This window comes from Triticum aestivum, chromosome 3D, assembly GCF_018294505.1.
Source record: "Triticum aestivum cultivar Chinese Spring chromosome 3D, IWGSC CS RefSeq v2.1, whole genome shotgun sequence".
Lineage (NCBI taxonomy): Eukaryota > Viridiplantae > Streptophyta > Magnoliopsida > Poales > Poaceae > Triticum > Triticum aestivum.
In genome coordinates, this window is record NC_057802.1 from 148,951,707 (window position 1) to 148,970,443 (window position 18,737).

The 18,737-nt window shown below is 51.7% G+C and overlaps 1 pseudogene; it reads right to left on the bottom strand.

Annotated features, from left to right (window-relative positions):
• Window positions 1-1,077: 1,077 nt before the first annotated feature.
• Window positions 1,078-8,502, bottom strand: LOC123074388 (uncharacterized; annotated as a pseudogene).
• Between the last annotated feature and the right edge of the window lie 10,235 nt (window positions 8,503-18,737).

Here is an 18,737-nt window from a genome sequence, read left to right on the forward strand (position 1 = left end):
AGCTTAAACCCTAGTTTATGAGTTGCTTCGTAAGGGGCTGATTTGGATCCATATGTTTCATGCTATGGTTAGGTTTACCTTAATACTTCTTTTGTAGTTGTGGATGCTTGCAATAGGGGTTAATCATAAGTGGATGCTTGTCCACGAAAGGACAGCACCCAAGCACCGGTCCACCCACATACCAAATTATCAAAGTAACAAACGCGAATCATATGAGCATGATGAAAACTAGCTTGACGATAATTCCCATGTGTCCTCGGGAGCGCTTTTCTCTATATAAGAGTTTGTTCAGGCTTGCCCTTTGCTACAAAAAGGATTGGGCCATCTTGCTGCACCTTATTTACTTTCATTACTTGTTACCCGTTACAAATTACCTTATCACAAAACTATCTGTTACCGATAATTTCAGTGCTTGCAGAGAATACCTTACTGAAAACCGCTTATCATTTCCTTCTGCTCCTCGTTGTGTTCGACACTCTTACTTATCGAAAGGACTACGATAGATCCCCTATACTTGTGGGTCATCAGGCTGTGGAGCCCCTCGGCGATCTTTCGCCATTTCTATTACAAATGGACGGATTAATGTTCATTAAAAGTGACTCAGGGAGCAGTGTGAGTAGAGCAGAGGGGTTGGGACTCACCCAGCTAGGAGGATTGTACATGGAAAATCCATCTCTGCGCTTAATATGAATAAATTCCTCTTCCTCCCCTTTGAACAGCTCGGCCAATATTTTGGCCAAAGCGGCGGGGGTGTCCGGACCCTTCTGACCGCAGCGGGAGGCGTCATCTTCCCCGTTATAGTGCCACATGGGAAGCCCTCGGTATTGGAGTGGCTGAACCCCTCGTACTATGGAAGTCGCCATTACCTCGACTATTGATAATCCGGACTGGGCAAGCGTCTTTATCTTGCTCATCAATTGACGGACTTCCGCACTATCTTCCTCCTCGAGGCTCCGAGGACGCCAGCTGTGGCGTTTCTTCAACGGAACGCTTGTAAATTCGGGAAGACCCCTTCGGACTGGGTCAGGAAGGGCGACGTCCTCGATATAGAACCATTTGGAAGGCCATTCTTCGGATGCCTTCTTCGGTGTGCCGGACAGGTATCCGGTCTCGGGGATGCGCCATACCTCGGCTCCTCCCACTTCAAATATTGATCCCTCTTGGTTACGCGGGATGAGGCAGAATAGCTTCCTCCACAATTCAAAATGGGCCTCACAACCCAGGAATAGCTCGCAAAGAGCGATGTAACCCGCGATGTGCAGGATGGAGGCAGGAGTGAAGTTGTGCAGTTGGAGGCCATAATACTCCAGAAGCCCTCGGAGGAATGGATGGATTGGCAATCCGACGCCTCTTAGCAACTAGGGAACGAAGCACACTCGTTCCCCCCTAGATGGACTGGGGAAATTCTCCGCCTGAGCCCCGCAGTTGAAAGAAGTCAATCTTGCACGAACAAGGACCAGATCCGCGGGGGGAAGAAATCCCTGTGTTTCCAGCTTCACCAGCTGACCGTGGGATACGGAACATCTCTCCCAATCGCCTTTTTCTGGGCCGTAGGGACGGGAGGAAGAGCTGGGAGCGCTAGCCATGTTGGAGTGATCTTTCCTAGCAAGCTCTGAGGATTTTCCACATGGTGCTGAATGGATCTGAGATCCAATATCCTTAAATAGATGCTTTTTCTTACGTGGCCGGGGTGTTATGTGCAAAAATACCCTGACCTCTCGTATTCGCTCGACACGTGGAAGCTGAAGTCGTTGATACACAGAAGCCGAGGGGTACGACATTAAATGGAAGGTCGAATACATCTCTTTGAAGTCATTGGAGGAAGAACCCGCCTTGCAATGCCGAAGACAATCTGCGCACAGGACACATTGTCATTGAAAGCCTGGTTGGGGGGCTACTGAGGGAGTCCTGGACTAAGGGGTCCTCGGGTGTCTGACATGTTGGACGTGGGCCGGATTGATGGGCTATGAAGATACGAGACCGAAGACTCTTCCCGTGTCCGGACGGGACTCTCCTTGGCGTGGAGGGCAAGCTTGGCAACCGGCTATGAAGATTCCTTTCTCTGTAACCAACTTTGTACAACCCTAGTCCCCTCCGGTGTCTATATAAACCGGAGGGCTTAGTCCGTAGAGGGCAATCATAATCATACAGGCTAGACTTCTACGGTTTTAGCCATTACGATCTCGTGGTAGATCAACTCTTGTAATACTCATATTCATCAAGACCAATCAAGCAAGAAGTAGGGTATTACCTCCATAGAGAGGGCCCGAACCTGGGTAAACATCGTGTCCCCTGTCTCCTGTTACCATCGACCTTAGACGCACAGTTCGGGACCCCCTACACGAGATCCGCCAGTTTTGACACCGACACCCGTCGTCATGCTAGCGATAGCCACTTCTTTCGCCTTGGTCTTGGCATGAGCGGCCTCGATCTCTAGCATCTTGGCTTGCTTCTCCGCCTCCATCTCAAGCATCCTCGTTTGCTTCTCCGCCTCGATCTCAAGCCTCCTCCTTTGGATCTCCATGAAGGCGTTCATTTGTTCTTCCTTGTTTTGTCGGCGCTTCTCCTCCCTTGAGTCCTTGTTGGTCATCATGTCCTCCACGGTTGCGATCAAGACGTTTGACGACACATCCCACTTGTCCTCCTTCTTGGAGTTGGTCTTCCCCAGCGGCCGTGCCTTCTCGCCGTCCCCAACCTCCTCCACGGCCTTCTTCCCCCCCACGCGACATGAGGGCGACATATTGCGTCTTGAACTTCTCCTCATCTTTGATGACCGTCCAACAATGGGAGAGGTTGAAGGACTTGCCATCGTGTTGGACCTTGAATGCCTCCAAAGCTTGGAATGCCTACAAATGAATTGCATGCAAGCATATTGGGAAATATATATGAAAATGGACATGCAAACATAAATGGAATGACACAAAGAGGGGCGCTTGAAAGCATACCATGCCTTGCATGCCGATGCCGCTCACGGGGCATGCCTTGATGCTCTCAAGAGTGGCACAAAACTTGTTGCACTCTTGTTGGATCACCTTCCATCGCTTCGAAATGGACACCCACCCGCGCGTGCTTTGCATTTGGTACGGTGGAAACTTCTTACGCTCATGGAACTCACGATGGACACGAGTCCAAAAGGTTGATGTCTTTTGTTCGGCGCCAGTCTTGGGGTCTTGCCCAATGTCCCTCAAACACTCACAAAGGAGCTTGTCCTCGGCCGCCATGTATGCCTTCGTCTTCCTTCTCTTGAGCTTCGGCTTCGACCCGGCGGCTTGGTTGGCGAGCTCGTCCTTGATGTCCAACTCGTCCTCTTCCTCGAGCCCGTAGTCCTTCGGAAACTCGTGGTCGAGTGGGAAGCCGTCTAGGTCCAGGCCGACCTGAGCATCCATGAAGGCGACCTGATCTTCATCAAAGGTCGACGGCATGAACGGCCCTCGGTCGTCCTAGCTTTGTGTCTCGTCGGATCGTAGCCAGCCCCGGCAGCACTGCCAGCTGCAGCCACACCACCCTCGAAGATGATGTTCTGCATGAAATCGTCGTTGTCGGAGGCTGGCATTCTGTCGAACAGGTTGCGTGCGCCCGGCAGCATGTCGGCTGGCATCTGCCGCACGCATTTCCTCACCCCTCCGGTTGACGAGCCACCAGCCACCCGTGTGGCGTTGGGGTCGATGGGCGTGGGCGCGGGTGTGGAAGGCGCCACGACGCTCACCTCGGGTGAGCATTCCCCGAAGAGTCGGGAGGCTTGCGGGTAGACGTGGAACCCGGGTATCGGCTGCGTCGCCGACGCGTGTGACGACTCAGGCAGCACCATCCTAGGAAACGCAGATGAGCCCGTGCTCGCCGCGGCGAGGGCGGCGTTGACGAGGCCGTGCTAAGCATGGTTTAACCCTAGGTACATCAGCGCCTCCCTCGTTGCCGCCGCGACGCGGGCGTTGGGGGCCTCCTACTACGCGGCAGCGGCAATGGCGGCCACGGCCGCTGCTTCGCCCCTCGCGTCCGCCGCGTGCTTCCGACCCTTCCTCTTTGCCGACTCCATGGCTCGCTCCTCGAGCGTCAGCTTCTTCTTCGGCTTGACCGCGACGGCGGTCTTGCGGGGACTGCGGGGCTAGCCTTCGCCGGAGGGGGCAGTCGTGATGCCGGACGAGGAGAGGGGGGCGAGGCTGGCGGCGGCGGCATCGAGGTCGTCGTCCATGGCGAGCGGTGGGAGCGCGCGCGGGCGGGAGGGTTTTGCGAAAGTGGGGGGAAATGGTGGAGGCTGCCACCGACTGGAGGGCCAGGGGGAGTAGTTAGCGCGCGTCGCAGGCGTCCATCTCGTGTCCGCGCCAACGCAAATGAGGCTCAAAAATGGGCCGGGAATGGGTCGGCAGGCGGACGAAAAGCAGACGCACAACCGTTTGGGTTGGCGCATTGGGCCGACTTTTATTTCCGCCGCGACCCAAACGGACGCGCGCAGACAAAATGGGCCGGTGCATTGGAGTTGCTCTAAGAGCATCGACTTGGCAAATCCAACCCCTCAAGCGTTCGCTGACAGTGCTCGATAATGCCTTAGAAAATGCATTCCATATCCAGACAACTCAAAATAAAAACCTCAAATCCATATTATTACATGCAATGCATCGATCGTTGAGCTGAGCTTCATCCGGTTCTACTCCCCGCTCGTCCGGCTCCGCCGTGGCCATGTCCGACGGCCGGCTACGCCCCTCAGAGTGTTGGTTCGGCCGCCGGCAAGGTAGAGTAGGGCATGGGACACAAGCCGACTCAAGGGACTCCAGGCGCCGCCGTCTCCCATGCCCTACTCTTCCTCGTCGTAGCCCGGAACCCGTTGGGTGCTGGTGGACGTCAGATCGATGATGGATCTGTCTTGTGACGAGCCGGCGACATCCACCACGACGCGGTTGCGGCGCCTGGGCTGGTGCACTGTACGGGGCGCCGGAGAATGCGACTCCGCCTCGCCGATCCACCGCGGCGAGCGCTGCCGCCATGTCCCGCGCACGGCAGGCACAACGCACCATGTTTGCGTCTGACGACCCCCACGGTGCGTCCATGGCCTCGGAGCGCCAACAAAGGGGTTGTGTGTCTGCCACCGCGTTCGGACGCCAGACCGCACTGCCTCCGGTGAGGCAGCGACGGCTGCCCTAGCGCTGGATCCATGCCCCATTTGGGGGGACACAGTGGATTCCCAACGAAAGGAGTTCGAGCGCTGCCGTGCACGAGCCTCCTCCCGGGCGTGGCGGAGCGCAAGACGAACGGCCATCTCCTCCTCAGGGGCCGCGTGGGATGAGCTCAGTGTCGACGGATCTAGAGGTGAAGGATTCGGATCCACAGCTCGTCATGTCGAAGACGACCGAACGGCACCGGAGACGAGCTTGGGTGGCGGGGGAGAGTGGAGTGAAGTGACTAGGGTTTGGTCCGACAATCGGATGAGGAGGAATATATGTGGGGTCGAGTGGGCCAACGTGGGCGGGTCCGACGTGGCGGGCGTGCTCGGACGCGCCATATCCGCCTCATATTTGGGCTAGATATGAGGGTGACGGTCAGCCCGGGCATTTGAGGCGCCCGTCTAAGTCATAATTTTAAGACCGGACAGTGACCGGGCGGCCCGCCCAAGCGTACAAGGCGGATTTGAGGCGCCCGCTGTAGATGCTCTAAGAAATGCTACTCCGACGACAGACGAACAAGCTTGAAAACGATCGAAAGAAATCAACCACCAAATCCAGTCAAGGACAATATGCAATGGGCAGTGACATTTCACTGGACTATTACCAAAAACAAGAGCCAGTTCATCTTTTTTGCAGGAAAAAAAGTCAGATAACGCAACAAAGGATGTATCACAATCTCACATGCGTCCAGTTGGTAATCGCTGCAACGGATAGGCAAAGTTAACACGATAGAAACAGATCAAGAGTTTACTGCCTTACTTCCGGACCCAATGACCCCTAGGAACACTGCCTGAATTACTTCTGAGCCAACACGGCACATCATGCATATATAGCGCTAAATTAAAATGACCAGTACTACTACTAATTCATGTCCGAACTGAAACAGTGAGAAGACAAACAAGCAAGCAAAACGTTTCGTCCATTTTGTCTGATGAGTGTTGCCCAAGACGACGCTAATTACCAACTGCTGGTCACTCAGCTTCAACCTGCAACCAAGGAGAAGGAAATTCATCCAAAAGGAGAAGGAACTAAAAGGCATACATCACATCTCGATTCAGTCATCTAATTCGGCTATAGATTAGTGAAAATAGCACCACAATGTAGCACTTTCATCTAACGGCTGTTTTTTTTTCGAAAAAACTGCTGATTCGGTGTGCTTATTGATGACTATGTACCCATTCCACACCATGGAAACTGGAAAATTAACAACACTTCTGTCAATATTTACACAGTAGCTAGGACAAGCTCCAACTGTTTCATTTCAGACTAAAATGAATAGCACAGGGAGCTGGCCCAAGCATTTGTAATTGTTTGGGAAAAAGGCATCTGAATAAATAGTAGATCCAGTCCTCATTCTAGTATTATTAAAATAAAAAGAAATGCTAGATTTGAGAAGATGATCTTCTAGTTTTGGATTCCAATGACAAATTTTAGTTAGAAGCACATGAACTTACCACACATCAATTCAAGTATAAATTTGCATATGTGGAAGCATATTAACATGCAATTCAGAAAGAGGGGTCATGGTTAAATTGGTTATTCGTTCAAATAGGCTTGCTTCATGTAGTGCTTATGTGACTAATAGCAGATTCACTCTGAATATTGATGGATTAGTGGAAGATGCATATTGAAATCAAAAGGTAGCACAGGATCATCCTACTACCTAGCTAGTACGAGAAGAAAAGAAAAACATGAAAAGGAAAACATGAGTACGTTTCAAAAAGGCAATCACATATTCATGGATCATTGGAGACAATTTGTCAGTTTCTATAATACACGTGCATGCATCTATATGGTGAAGTGGATCTTCGAGCAATTTACTTGCATTCCATCTATAGGCTTGTGTAGTGCTTTCGAAACAAAATGTTGGCAAAGTTTACACAATTTATTGAAAGTTTACATAATTCAACACACATGTCTATAAGTTATAACTAACATGCAGCTTCCAGCTCCTCCAACAACAAGCTTATTAATTTAGCACAAACAAACGTGTATTTCTAATTGCAGTTATAAAAGCGAAGTTATATGCCTCACTGGAATGACAAAATCATTGACAACACTTGAGCAATGAGGAGCCATAATATTTAACTTTTCAAATGTCCGTTTCATGCTTTAACTTTAAGTGGGCTACATTTCTAAATACATTGACTTGTTTGTTCTTTAAAGGAAATGCATGAACATCAATTAACCGTCTCCTTTAAAGAACATGAATTTACAGTGGGTGGAAGATGGAATTACCTGAGCAGCTGAGAGCCCGTGGCAGCTGCCAAGCGTGAAGGAAACGGGTACACACGTGCTTGCTAGGCGGGGCAACCAGCTCGTAGATCTCACACTCCACAACCTTGCGAGCACGCACGTCGATACCGAGCAGATGCTTGTCGAGGAAGAAGTAGACCACGTCAGGGTTGGTGGGATGGATGAGCCCAAGCACCGGGATCTTCCTTGGCAGACGAGTCGCCTTGTAGCTCGCGTCGTTGCAGATCTCCGCAAAGGTGGCCTCGTACTCCAGCGTCCACTCCGTGGAGTCCGGATCGGCGAGCGTCCAGACGCTGATCTGCGCAGCGCCGCGGCTGTTACGGTTCCGGTACATGTCCAGGAACCGCAGCTTGCCGCCGCTGACACGCACGCAGCGGTACTTGTCGAGAAATCCCCAGCCCTCCCTGCACTCGAGCACCTTGCCCGGCGGTAGAGGGACGACCCTCAGCACCGGCGCCTCCTCGAAGGGGTCGCAGGCGAGGAGGCACCAGGAGAGGTCGACCCACCAGAGCCTCCCCTAGTACGAGACCGCGCCGTTGGGGGCCAACTGCCGGAAAGGAAGCGGGATGTGGATGCCCTTGCTGACCCACTCTCCGACGTCGGACGAGAAGCGTAGGAGGGTGCCGTGCTCACCGCCGAGGATGGGCTGGAGCTCAACGACCATGTAGTGGCCGCCACCCCCCGGGGAGGAGATGAGGCCGAGGTGGCCCGCGTGCAGGATGAGCTCGGGCTCGGGGAGGGGAAGGGCGGAGGCGGTAGTGGCGTCAAGGACGAAGTAGCCCGCGACGAATGAGCGCCAGCAGAACTTCTGATGGCGGGGGGTGTCGATGATGGTGGGGCCCGTTGCGCGGCCCTGGTCGGCGTGGAAGAGGATGAGGCCGGTGGGGTCGACGGCGACGACGGACGGGTAGTTGTCGGAAGCGGTGCGACCCGGGAAGATGCGCGGCGGGATGGTGAGGAGCGCGATGCGCGGGGGCGCCGGCAGCGCGAGGGAGAGGTCGGCGCCCGGAGGGAGGTCGGCGTCGGCGTCGGCGGCCGTCACCCGCGGCGCCTTGCCCAGGATGACCCACGACGACGCGGCGGACGCCATCTCGGCCTCGGTCTGGTGGATCGTGCGGGCGCTCGTGTGCGGCGGTGAACTGGTGAGTGGTGGTGGCGGCGATGGGGGTCAGGGTTTTACGGGAGCAGCGCAAAGCGTGGAACCGGGTCGTCTCGTCTGGAGTGGGTGGTGAGCTCGTGATAAAATGGCACGGCCGAGGCAGAGTCGCAGAGCTAGCTCCGCTGGCGCGGCCGTATTTGGAAGGTGCAAACGGCAAAATGCAGTTGGTTCCGATCGGTGGCAGGCACGGCATGCCACTACCAGCCCGCTCTGCTGCTGAGAGGAGATGCAGAGCTGCAGCCTTGGACTGCATCCAAAAATCAAAAGGGAGCTTTTCTGTTCGTCGGCTAGCGACTGCCAAAGCAAAGAGCCAGAGCAGAGCAGTTTTCCCATCTTTTGCGGTTACAGTTGGGTGATACTGATACGGATAGGGATACGGATACGTAGGGAGCAGAGCAGGTCGGCCTGGGGTGCAAAACGTCACGTAGGTGTAGCATTACCGCCCGTGGTGCACCTGTGGAGTACATGATCAGGCAAAGAGATCTCCCACGTAAACCTGTCGACCATGTATGCGCAGGAGTGTTGAACTTCTTGCGCCAGAATTTGGACGTTGGTTTAGGCTGAGGGCTTTAATTTCTCCTGCCCGAACACTTTCTTTTTTGAAGAGCAAAAACATCATGGAAGGAGTTCTTTTTTTTTTCCTGAACCGAAAGAGTTCTTGTGTTACGTGAAACTGTAAACTCAACTAGTAGAACGCCCGTGCGTTGCTACGGGTTATAATGCATATATAAATGAATCAAACAAATGATTAAGGTCGCCTCTAAGGTCGAAGCTTATTTCTTCCTCATACATTATGGCGTGTTCGAGGCTCCTCGAAATTCAACCATCTGGACAGTCCGAGATCCCCCAAATCCAGACCATATGTGAAGAGAAATATGATTGTTCGGACTATGGGCCATGCTATATATCTCCAATACGCAGGCCGAACACAAAAACCTATCCCATGACGCACCCTTCTCTTTTTTCTATCGGACCCTATCTTTCCCGCACGGTTTCCAGCCGCGGCGGGACATTTCTCGCTAGCTGGAGCCCTTTCTTTTAGAAACGGGTGACGCCCACCTCACCTTTGTTGTGCGTTGCCCATGCATTGCTATAGGGGCATATATATTTTAGTATTCAACATTAATTTTGTCTAATATATATTTTTTAGGTACAACTACATTTGAGCCCTTAGTTGTGTCACACCTGTTTGATTTGCCCCAAAATTCAAAAAAAAACCGTTTATGTCCAAGCTCGTTCGCTCCTCTTATACTTTTGCCCTTTCACCGTTTGACCGACACTTTAAAAACTTCATAACAAATTCATACCAACTCCAAAAAATACAAATAAAATATCAAAATGTTCAGAACAACATCGCATATATGTGCATGTCATTTGCATTCATGAAAAAAGTGTTCAAAAGCCCCCATCTTAGTTACTATTCATGTTGAGATCATATGAGGTCAAACTAAGATGGCGGCTTTTGCACAGGGTTTTCATGAATGCAAATGGCATGCACATATTGGTGATGTTGTTCTGAACATTTTGATACTTATTTGTATTTTTTGGAGTTAGTATGAATTCGTTATGAAGTTTTCAAAGTGTTTGTCAAACGGTCAAAGGGCAAAAGCATAAGAGGAGCTAACCAGTTTGGACAGAAACGAGGTTTTCTTAATTTAAGGACAAATCAAACAGGTGTGACACAACTAAGGCTCAAATGTAATTGTCCCTATTTTTTAAGATCCTCGTGTACATCAAGCGACGTTCTGTCTTTCTTTTACCACTAAATCACTCTACCTCTTCTTCTTCTTCTTCCACCCACTATCTCCACTTCTCCAATTCAAGCACCCATTCAAATACGTAGCCGTGTAGTTGGGGCATCTATCTCTCTTCCTCCCTCCCTCTCTCTGCAGTTTGGGTATATTTCAGAATGTTCTTGTCTTAGTCATGTGTGCATACAGTTTTTTGTTGCGTCATGGCAGCTAGTCTCCCTCCCTCTCACTCCTTCGCCCTCCTCTCTCTCTCCCCCCTCCCCTCTCTCTCCCTCTCCCCCTCCCTCCCTCTCCCTCCCTCTCTCTCTCAAGACATATTTAATATGCATTATCGAAAAGCTAGGCGAACGATGATGCTACTTTACTTTTTGTCATGTCTTTGTGAAAGATAAAGAGATAGAGGGGAGGACATATACTTGGCGGAGTAGTTGGCCACTTAGGTTGTTGTATGGTTATGGAGAACGATGATGACGGCGTTGATGGGGTTGGGGGCAACGACATGTTAAAAAGCGAAAGCTATATTATTTTCAGATATAAGATGCACTTTGCATTGCAATAGGAAAGAGATTTTCCCGCTAGTCCTAGAGCATACCCACACTATGTATTGCAAAGAAATTAATGCATGAGAAGTTCTGCTTAGTGGTATTCCTTTCACACTGATCATGTGCACCGAACTTTTTTAGAGCTTCCCAATAAAATGCGAAGTGCTAATATAATCGCTAGCGCCACCGCCGCCAGTGGGCCAGTGTCGTGGGCGGAGTATGTAAGTGAAGCGGCGGTCGGTGTTTGGCTAGGGAGATTTTGATCTCGGTCGATCGCTAGGCAGGACGTGCGCGTGGGTTGGTGTAGAACATTGCATCTGGGGCCTTGAATTGGATGGCAGATCATGGAAGCAAAATTGGATGCGAGCTGTTGATTTTTCTGTGTACGCTAATATGGCTGGCCTTGGGGTAATTTAAGTTTACAGCATTACCATACCTGGATTGATTTATTACCATAATTACCATATTCAAAAGTTCCTGAGTTATGACCTTACCATACATGGATTGATTTATTACTATAATTATCATATTTGAGATTTCTGAGTTTATAGGCTTACCATAGGTGGATTAATTGTGATTGATTACCATAGATACGTTAGGTATTGCCGGCCAGACGAGAAAAGAGGAAAACAGGTGGGAGGGGTGGTGGGAGGTGGGACGAAGATTACCGAGAGTGATGCAATACGTTCTTCCCATTGGTGAACTCCACTAATATATTACAAACGTGTACGGGTAGATAGAAACACTCAATATTGTTGGATGGTATTTCATTTCTTGTTATTTTGAATGTGTATGGCTCCCTGGAAGATTGATGTGAAGATAACCAAACTATGGATAATCAATATACTTATTCAAACCTTGAATAATGATTGAATTGCCAAAAAAGGATAATGAGATGAGGAAAACCGTGAATCCTGTGTAGTGTATGCATAAGTTCTGAAAACAAAAATTACATTTTAGAGTTCAACGATATAATCGTGTGTTTGACTAATATTAGCATATAGAAACAATGCTATAGTGCAACATACCAAATAGAGATGGTCTGTTCTTACTGAAATGAATAAGCTAATACGATGCTGCTTACAAGAGATTGTTGCTAAAAGCAAAATATAACATGAGATCTCGAATCCTTCAGCATAACCTATATAATAACCGATGTGCCATCTCATTATCAAATTAATTAATATTGGTTGAACCTTGTTTTCTGATGGTGTGCTTCTCTTTTGACAAGATACATATCGATGTATGTGATTTTTTTAAGAATGACTACCCAAACTTCACACATCAGTGTTAAATTCAGCTAGCATGAGAGAGCGCAACTTCGCTGGCATGTCCGCGAGCATCAAGTCTTCTTATCTTCTGGCTCTAGCTGCTAGCTCATGAGCCAAATTTTTTCTTTCCCTGGGGATAGCATTGATGCAGAAAGAATCTAAGGTCGTCAGTGCATCTTTTGTTAGGGAACGTAGCATGCAATTTCAAAAAAAAAATCCTATGATCACGCAATATCTATCTAGGAGATGCATAGCAACGAGAGGGGGAGAGTGTGTCCACGTACCCTCGTAGACCGAAAGCGGAAGCGTTAGCTTAACACGGTTGAAGTAGTCGAACGTCTTCGCGATCCAACTAATCAAGCACCGAACGTACGACACCTCCGAGTTTTGCACACGTTCAGCTCGATGACGTCGCTCGAACTCTTGATCCAGCAGAGGGTCAAGGGAGAGTTTCGTCAGCACGACGGCGTGGTGACGGTGATGGTGATGTGATCCGTGCAGGGCTTCGCCTAAGCACTACGACGCTATGACCGGAGGAGTAAACTGTGGAGGGGGCACCGCACAAGGCTAAGAGAACAACTGATGTGCTATGGGGTGCCCCTGCCCCCGTATATAAAGGAGGAGGGGAGGAGGCCGCTGGCCTAGGGGCACGCCCAAGTGGGGGGGAACCCACTAGGACTCCTAGTCCTAGTAGGTTTCCCCCTTCCTTCTCATGGAAGGGGAAAGAGGGAAGGGAGAGGGAGGAGGAGAAGGAAAGGGGGGCGCCGCCCCCTCCCCTTGTCCAATTCGGACTCCCATGGGGGGGTGGCCACCCCTTGTGAACTGCCTCCTCTCTCCACTATGGCCCATGAGGCCCATTACTTTCCCCGGGGGTTCTCGTAACATCCCGGTACTCCAAAAAATATCCGAAACGATCCGAAACCATTCCGGTGTCCGAATATCATTGTCCAATATATCAATCTTTACCTCTTGACTATTTTGAGACTCCTCGTCATGTCCGTGATCTCATTCGGGACTCCGAACAATCTTCGGTCACCGGGTGGGTGACCTGCAGCTGGAGGTCGTCCCCCAAGGCAAGATCTTCATGACCCGAGGATGGGGCGAGGTCGACCGCGCTTGCCGCGCGGAGGGGGGCCTTGCAATCCATTTCGAGTATGACGGCACCTCCGCGCTGTTCTTCAAGGTCTTCGACGAGGAAGGCCGCCGCCTGGAGAGCTGCCCTAGGGGGAGCCGCTGGGATGGCGTGGCAGTAGGGGTCGAGCCTGCCCCAGCTCCTCCAGCAGCAGCAACGACTCCTAGGAGTCAAGCGACTCTCCTGAGCCTAGTGAGTCCCCGGAGTCGAGCGACGGCATCTACGTGCCCCCGAGCTCTCGCCGTGCCCGGAGCACAGTAGCGGCATCTGCTCGGCGTCGTCGATGACCTGGATGGGGTTGGCGTCGGCCTCTCGTGGCCCATTGCTGATGATGGCATCGGTGGCGACTTTCGTAGCCAGGGCTCCTTGAGGTTTTTCTTCTTTTGTTCCCTGCAAGGAGTCGAGACGAACCCCGTGGGGGTGTGTAAAGAACCTGTAATGCTTTTGCTCCAATCTTTATTATTCCTACTATAAGTTTGTGGTAGCTTACTGCTCTACGCCGGCAGGTCCCAGTCCCCAGGCAAGCTTCGGCCGTTGCTGGTATGCCAGGTCGCGATGCAGTGGTCAAAGCGAGGAGGTGAGCGGCCCAAGGTCCGGTAAGAGCTCCTGAGGCGCTATGCTCAAGATGTCCCCTTTGGCATGCAAGCAGCTGCTTGAAGGCCGAAAAGGAAGGGGGCATTGCTGGAGCAAGGCTGCGAGAGTCAAAAATTCCAGACCGCGGCGTCGTGCTAACACGAATGTGTGACTTATCTTAACGAGCCTGAGGTGATTCCCTGCGCGGCGCCCGACTTGCACTTCAGCGGCGGTGTTACTAGGTAGGGCTCACGTCGGCCTCCCCTTTCCTCGCTCATCTGAATGCTCTGCGTCCTCGGGTCCCGACCCTCGAGCGAGGCTCAGCCGCCGCTGGTATGCCAGGTCGCGATGCCATGGTCAAGGCCAGGGGGTGAGGGCTGGAGAGTTAGTAGGAGCTCCTGAGGCGCGATGCTCAGGAGCCCCCCATTTAACGCACAAGCGAATCGTGTGAAAAAGGGGCAACCAGCGGGGGCCACCTGTAGCTAAGCTCTGAAGATTCCTGCGGGTTAGTTCAAGGGGAGAATATAACTCATAATCGCGTTTGTTGTCCTGTCGGTGATCTTTCCGCAAGAAGATGAAGGCACTGAGGATCTGGTGAGGTGACGTGCGCGGGGCGGGCCGCGAGCCAGAGCTCGATCTCTTAGGTTTGTCAGCGTTGCAGCGATGGACCCGAGCACAAGCGCCGTGCCAACATGTGTAGCCGCCGGTCAGCAACGCGGGAGGCCGCGTAGGGCAACATGCAAGTAGGTGACAACATAAATCATCTTAAGGAAGGAGGTAACGCTAGTTCTGGTAGATGCAAAAATGATACATGATGCAGGGACAGACCCATGTGGCCTGGGGATGATGCAGCCCAAGGGGTGCCCCCAACAGAGTAAATTAAAGATGCAAAAGGATACACGTCGCAGGGACATGCCCATGCGATCTGGGGATAATGCAGCCCGAGGGGCACCCCCAACTGAGTAAACCAGAAAATGTCACCTGGCACCGTTGCTGAAGAGATGTTAAAGCAGTTGAAGATGCGCGCTGAAGAAGTCGCTCCTCACGAGCCGCCTGGGTCCTGAACCTCGTGAGGCTCTGGAGGCCCGGGAGGCTCGCGAAGAACCATTGCCACCTCAGCCAGGACAGCGTGGTTCTTGGCCTCTTGAGCCGCCAGAATGCTTCGTAGGCGACGCTGGAAGGTAACAGCCGCATTCGGCAGGCCAAAAGGCATGCGAACATAGCTGTGAGGGGGGCCCTCACACCGACAAACATGCGATGGCCAGAAGCGTTCCTGGGATGCAGCTTTGTTGAGCCCTGGGATGTTGACGCAGATGCGCAGCTCGTCGTCCTCGCCAGGACAAGGAGCCGCGCCGGGTGGTGGGTGGCGATCGCCGCGCATGGCTCTCGCCTCTTGAAGCTCCTCGTTGGCCTTAGTGATGAACTCCTGAGCACCAGGCACCCCATGATTGTGCCCTCATGAGGGAAGCGTGCGATGAAGCATGCCTCCATGTGGTGCTCGAGCGCCTCCCTCGTGACGCTGGCTAAGTCTGAGGCCCTCCAGAAGAGAGCCCCCGAGCCCGCCTGAGGAGGGCGCCGAGCGTGCCTTCCTATGCGAGAGAGGGAGGCGCCCCGTCCGTGGGTGCAGGTCCTGAGGTGGTGCCGCTGGAGACACTGCTTTCCTGAGGCTCTTGGTGGCGCAGCTGCTTCTTCTTCTTCTTGGGGGCAACCTCAGGAGGGTAGATGGCGCCTTCGTGGTCTGGGTCCTCGACCGTCGCGGCCTGGTAAGCGCGCTCGAGGGAGCACACCGCGTCCTTCTCCTCGCAGGCAATCGTGATGATGTCGCGGTTTCCCTGGCATCTTGAGGACATTGTAGCCATGTTGGGTCACTGCCATGAACTTGGACAGGGTTGGATACCCAAGGATGGCATTGTACGTGAGGCGGATGTGGGCGACATCGAAGTCGATGAGCTCGGTGCGGTAGTTTTCGCGTTGGCGGAAGGTGACAGGGAGGTGGATCTGCCCTATCGGAGTGGTGGAGCCGTCGGTCACCCCTGAGAAGGGCTTAGCGGGCTGCAGCTGGTCATATGGCTCCTGGAGGCGGTCGAACGTATTGATGGAAAGAACATTGAGCCCTGCACCGCCATCGATGAGGGTCTTGGTGACAAGGACATTGCTGATAATGGGCGAGTAGAGCATCGGGAGGGTGCCGATAGTCGCCGCACACTTGAGCTGGTCGAACAAGCTGAAGGTGATGGTGCACTTGGACCACCTGAGCGGACGCGTGGCCTGGAGCCTAGGGAGGGCCGCGTTCACCTCACGAGTGAACTGCTTGAAGATGCGCTGGGAGGCTGGGGCCTGAGCGCCACCTAGGATGCAGGCGATGGCGCGAGGTTCCTGGAAGCCGCCAGCCCCCTCGTCCTGGTGGTGGTCGTCGTTCCTTCTTGGTGGTGGTGGTAGCGGAGGGAGGCCGACATTGCCCTGAGGATGGTCCTCACGAGGCTGGTCTCTCTAGGCGCCCTCGCGAGGCTGGCCTTGCCAGCGGTCCTTGACGGTGTCCTGGACTAGGGGGTACTCACCACGTCGTCTTTTGATCAGTTAGATTGGGCCGAGGACCCCCATGGTCGTATATCATGGGCCAGTTCGGACAACCGATGTATACACGAGGAAGATTCCACAAGACTTGGTGATCAAGACAAGGACTCCTCCCACTCGCGTATTCAACTAGGACTCTTGTTATCCTAGGCCTCTGGTGCATTATATAAACCGAGGCTAGGCTAGTTGATAGATATATGCTAGATCATTATGACATTACTCATCATACCTCTAGGGTTTAGACCACAATATATGAACTCGAGGTAGATCAACTCTGTACTTGATACTCCATTGATATAAACAAGAGCAGGACGTAGGGTTTTACCTCCATAGAGAGGGCCCGAACCTGGGTAAAAACACCGTGTTCATCGTCCCTGTTACCATTGATCCTAAATCCACAGCTCGGGACCCCCTACCCCGAGATCTGTCGGTTTTGACACCTACAATGGTGCTTTCATTGAGAGTTCCGCTGTGTGATTGGCAAAAGGATCAATGGCTCGCCTGCAGATCAACTGCCACGTTGAGTCTTCGTCGCCGCCTCGACTAATCACCTTGGCTTGACCGAGGATTTTGCCCTACCTCCAATCATCATGTTTGGACGAGGGCCTTCATCAACATCAACTCCGATCTCTATCAAGATCATGGAGGAATCATCCATGGAGCTCGGGGGCTCGACGTGAACATTGCCCTCGGGCGACCATCCTGTTTTCCCGAACAGCAAACTTGTATCCGCTGCCACCACCTCCTCGAGCATCTCTTTAACAATTCCTTCGGTAGAATTGTGCGGAATTAAGTCTACAACAACCATGCAAAATTTCATCGAGTTCCGATGGAGGAATATCTGGCAATCTACGATATACCGGAGCCCTGTCAAATCTGGACGAGTTTAGGGTGTGGTTTCCAGAGCCCAGCTCGGAGGTCCTTTGGAAGATCCAACCGTTCATCTGCTGCGGAATTCCCATATCTACTATCCCTCCAAATTTCATCTCGATCTGACGGTTCAAACTCCGGGAACCTTCCGATGAGTGGACCAATTTCTCGATCTGTTTTCTGCGCGAATACGAATCCGGCCCGAGTTCATGTTTCTTCATGAACGTGATATTGGACAACCCTTTTTGAAGGAATTTTTTCTAAGGTATTGTGCGTTGTTTTTAAACACGTACCCATAAAATTTTAAGCCTCCTCCGAGGTAATCTTCACCATCACGCTGGTGTCAAACCAGTCCGGCAATATTGCTCCATGGCTGCCGACCTGCGCTAGACACATCCCTGCTTTGTTGAGCCGAGCTTAACTTCTTCGGATCATCATCTTGGCAAGCCGAACAAGAGTTCGGCATCGCGAAGGATAAATCATCACCAACATCGCTGCCCTACAGATTACACGGAGCGCGCACACCGGCATCACCGCATGGTCACTTCATCAAGCCGGCATTGACCGCGTCACAAGTCACAACCTGCGTCGGCATGGCCGCACTGTTGCTTCTTCAAGCCGATGTCCATCACGCCGAACTGCTTCAACACCTCGGCTGACATGGCAGCTTCAACATGAAGGAAATATGCCCTAGAGGCAATGATAAAGTTGTTATTTATATTTCCTTATATCATGATAAATGATTATTATTCATGCTAGAATTGTATTAACCGAAAACTTGATACATGTGTGGATACATAGACAAACAGAGTGTCACTAGTATGCCTCTACTTGACTAGCTCGTTGAATCAAAGATGGTTAAGTTTCCTAGACATAGACATGAGTTGTCATTTGATTAATGGGATCACATCATTAGAGAATGATGTGATTGATTTGACCCAATCCGTTAGCTTAGCACTTGATCGTTTAGTATATTGCTATTGCTTTCTTCATGACTTATACATGTTCCTATGACTATGAGATTATGCAACTCCTGAATACCGGAGGAACACTTTGTGTGCTACCAAACGTCACAACGTAACTAGGTGATTATAAAGGTGCTCTACAGGTGTCTCCGATGGTGTTTATTGAGTTGGCATAGATCAATATTAGGATTTGTCACTCCGATTGTCGGAGAGGTATCTCTGGAACCTCTCGGTAATGCACACCACTATAAGCCTTGCAAAGAATGTAACTAATGAGTTAGTTGCGGGATGATGCATTACGGAACGAGTAAAGAGACTTGCTGGTAACGAGATTGAACTAGGTATCGAGATACCGACGATCGAATCTCGGGCAAGTAACATACCGATGACAAAGGGAACAACGTATGTTGTTATGCAGTTTGACCCATAAAGATCTTTGTAGAATATGTGGGAGCCAATATGAGCATCCAGGTTCCGCTATTGGTTAT